The 3449-nt window shown below is 41.5% G+C and overlaps 1 protein-coding gene across 2 annotated transcripts in view; it reads right to left on the reverse strand.

Annotated features, from left to right (window-relative positions):
• The window catches only part of znf831 (zinc finger protein 831), an 11776-nt gene extending 10305 nt beyond the window's left edge, over positions 1-1471 (reverse strand). The window contains exon 1 of one of the 2 annotated variants that reach the window (XM_032514872.1): positions 997-1471. The gene's annotated coding sequence lies outside the window, so the exon portion shown is untranslated. The remainder of the gene's footprint in view (positions 1-996) is intronic. The other variant, XM_032514874.1, reaches the window with a different exon arrangement.
• Positions 1472-3449: the final 1978 nt, after the last annotated feature.

Genomic DNA, 3449 nt, shown 5'->3' on the forward strand with positions numbered 1-3449 from the left:
TGTGTGTGTGTGTGTGTGTGTGTGTGTACCTGCTCCTGCATTTATGGACCTGACTCAGTGGCTACATGTTTGGTTATCTTTCAACCAGTATTTCACCATTCTAATAAATGTTTTAAGTTTACTTTGTGTTTTTAATTTAGTTGGTAAATCTTTCCAAAAATGTGTCCCTATCACTGAAAAATATGACAGGACAAAAGTGGACGCCCCTCTGCTATGCAGTTACCACACACTGCTCACTGCTTTTGTCACAAAAGGACAGAGTACGGCGGGAGCTAGATTATTTGCGCATTTATAAATCCGTTTAAGAAAAGAGAACATAATAAAGCTGTCAAAATGTAAAAGCTAGTATTTCTGTACAATCAACCAGTGGTGCCACATTGTTGGTTTCTGATCCATTATGTTCAGTGCCTGTTTGTAAAACGATATGATGGCTTTGACTGTTGTCCGGGAGGCTTGGTCCCATACGGTAGCACAGTAAGATAAGTGGGATCATAGGTATGTGATCCCTTATCATTCTGAAACAGTTCAGGTTTGTCCAAAAAGTCTTACAGAGTTTGCTCATGTGTTTATTGAATTTGAGATAGGAATCCAGAATAATACCTACACTTCGTCTACTCTGTTACTGTAATTTGCATTTACTTCCTTTCAGCTATGTAAATATGTCACATGGTTACACATACTTTATAAAGACATACAACTGTAGTGTGGACCTCTGAAGTACTCAGAGGGATGTTTTATAGCCAGTCAGTATATACAAGTGTGTCCTGGAATTGGTTTAAAAAGAGGTCAAACTGTCCTGAAAAAGATTCAAGCATCAACATGTAAACAAAAAGGAAGACTAGATTCTAGATGTGTCTCATTTATTATCAGCTCTATGGATCTGATTTCCAACTGCTTTTCTGATGGGAGGATGATTGAAAAGAGGAAATATCTGATGGTGTTGCCATCATTGTGTGGAGGTAAGAATAATAGCATCATCATGCAAAAGTCACTCACCTTTTGTACTTTGCACTTCAATCAGCAACAGTCCTCCAGCTTAGTCTTCTGCAGGGAACAGCCCCATCCTCAGGGCTCCTGCTGCTGTCAATCCATCCTGTCATCCGAGGCCGTGTGCTCAAGTCAGATTGTCTCTCACAGCTCTTTCACGTGAACAGTTTCTTGTTGAGGAAGCGGAAGAAATGCAAATGAGAAAAAAAAAGATGTACTATGAAAGTGGTGATGCAGAGAGGAGGAGAGTGAGGGCTGGCTGGGTGGGTGTGTAGCTCTCTAACTAAGACTTCCGGAGAAGTTGAAAACATAGATTACACATGGTGAAAGAGCACAGAGGCCCTGAGCGCACATGGAAGGATTTAAGGCTAACACAAAGTGTTGTGCAGAAGTGAGAGTGACTGTTTGGCAGAGGAAGTGCAGTCACAGAGGCAAGCTTACCTTCAACAGTCACGCTGGCTGACTGACTTTACAATCAACAGTTTGTGGCAGAACCTGACTTCTAGCCCACTCATATACCTGCGCCCCCACCTACCTTCTTCCTCCCACACACTGTGTTTCATACACCCACAAAGACTAGGGTGCAGCAAAGCTAATGTTGCTGTGGCCGCTTTGCTACACGTGCACTGCTCTCACTCTCTAAGGCAGAAAGCAAATGGATGAGCTGTGAGTGGCTGGAGTGAATTTGCCACCTCCAACCACAGCCCCCTTACAGTATGTTTCATTTTGCAGGGTTATACCAGTTCACACCGCACATGCTTATATAGTGGTACAGTTGCCCTTTTCTGGAAAACAGTGTCTCATTTCTTGGCTGCATCTGCTGTTGCTGGATTTAAAACGGCAAAATAGTGAATTTAAAAAGCAGAATACAGATTGCATTTGCTCTGTTTCAAACTCAGGTATCTGACAAATTCTGAGGAATGATGTGTTATTTCTGGCAGCAGTTTCCTTCAACTTGTCCCTGATTAAACCAGTGAACAAAACATATGATCTCACACAGCTATACACAACCATCTGTTTGGCCCAAATGTCAACAGCAGATCATTGCTACTTTCTAACAGTTCACGACGACTTAAAACACAAACAAATGCAACACATACTTTTTTCACATACACACCCACGTTTTGTCCACATGGCCATGCAACCTAATGGCCAATGCCAACCAGTGTCAGAGACACAGTTGGGGAATCCTTGTGTTTACAACCTGAAAGAAGACAAGTATCAGCTCTGTTTTCAACTCTACCCCCTGAGAAAAAGATCTGGCTCAGATTCTAGTCAGTGACTTCACTTTTCTCTGTTTGGTGTTTGGTGTGAGGAAGTGCATACAGCTGCCTGATGCCGCTGGAAACAACGCTGATGAGAGCGGTAAGACTCCACCAAAACACGAAGCTAAAAGAAGAAAAAACGTTTAGAGCGGAGAGGAGAAACTGAGATTGGGATATTTCCCACTTGCATGTGACATTCATTTGATTTAATACAAAATTATTGACTATAGCTGCATTAGGTGTATTCTATTTTCTTTTCAAATGTGAATATATTAATATTTCCTCCTGCCAATAGCTCTGATCTAAAGGATCAGATTTTTGTCATCAGTATGTCATTGTGTAGGATTAAATGCAACTTTGAGATGACATCTGCTGAAAGAAGTCCAATACTTTTTATATCATTTCACTGCTACGGACTAGCTGGTCTCCAAGGCAACTGCAGGCTGGCCCACTGAGAGCATGCTTTGTGTTGACATGGTAACAAGACACCTCATACCATGCCTGTTTTCTAGCACACAGCTCACAGTCCTGCAGGGTTGAAGTAGAGTTCCAGTCCTGTTTTTAGAGACTGAGTCAGATGAAAGGTTTTTAAATCACACTGTGTGTACAGTTTGTATGGATTTGCACGGATGTCTTCTTCAACAGTGAGCAGGCGTTGATTGATTGCATTTTGGTCATGTTGCTCATGGTTACTAGGATACAGGGTTGAGTCAGGTTTTACAGCTGATGGTCAGCAGTGACCAGAGACCAACAACATGTGTTCTGACCCTTCTCCTGGTCCACATTGCTGAAAAAGAACTTAGTTGTTTTCTTTGTTATTATTGCTGTTGTTGCATTTGTATGACTGCAGTGGTGGCCAACTGTTAATTCTACTATGTTTGTTGTATTTATATGCTTTAAAAAATAAAGTACACAAAAAGCTAATGTCATCATGCAAGAACATCTGTAATCACTTAAGACAAAGAGTTCCTTGTCCTTAAATCTCAAATTGTGAAGACTGTGAAGTTGTCTGCCTCCGATGGACGAGCGCTTTCCTGTCCTAGCTCCAAGGTATCTGAGGTAAATATCCAGCTCACTTTATTCGTTTATGAAAGGGTCCCTTGCTGCATTTTTGCACATGGAATGACAAATGTCAGATGTATCATTTGAATGTGCTCATTTCTCTATCATCCATACGCATGCACACTCCACTGTCTT

The sequence above is a fragment of the Etheostoma spectabile genome, chromosome 4 (genome assembly GCF_008692095.1).
Source record: "Etheostoma spectabile isolate EspeVRDwgs_2016 chromosome 4, UIUC_Espe_1.0, whole genome shotgun sequence".
Classification (NCBI taxonomy): Eukaryota; Metazoa; Chordata; class Actinopteri; order Perciformes; family Percidae; genus Etheostoma; species Etheostoma spectabile.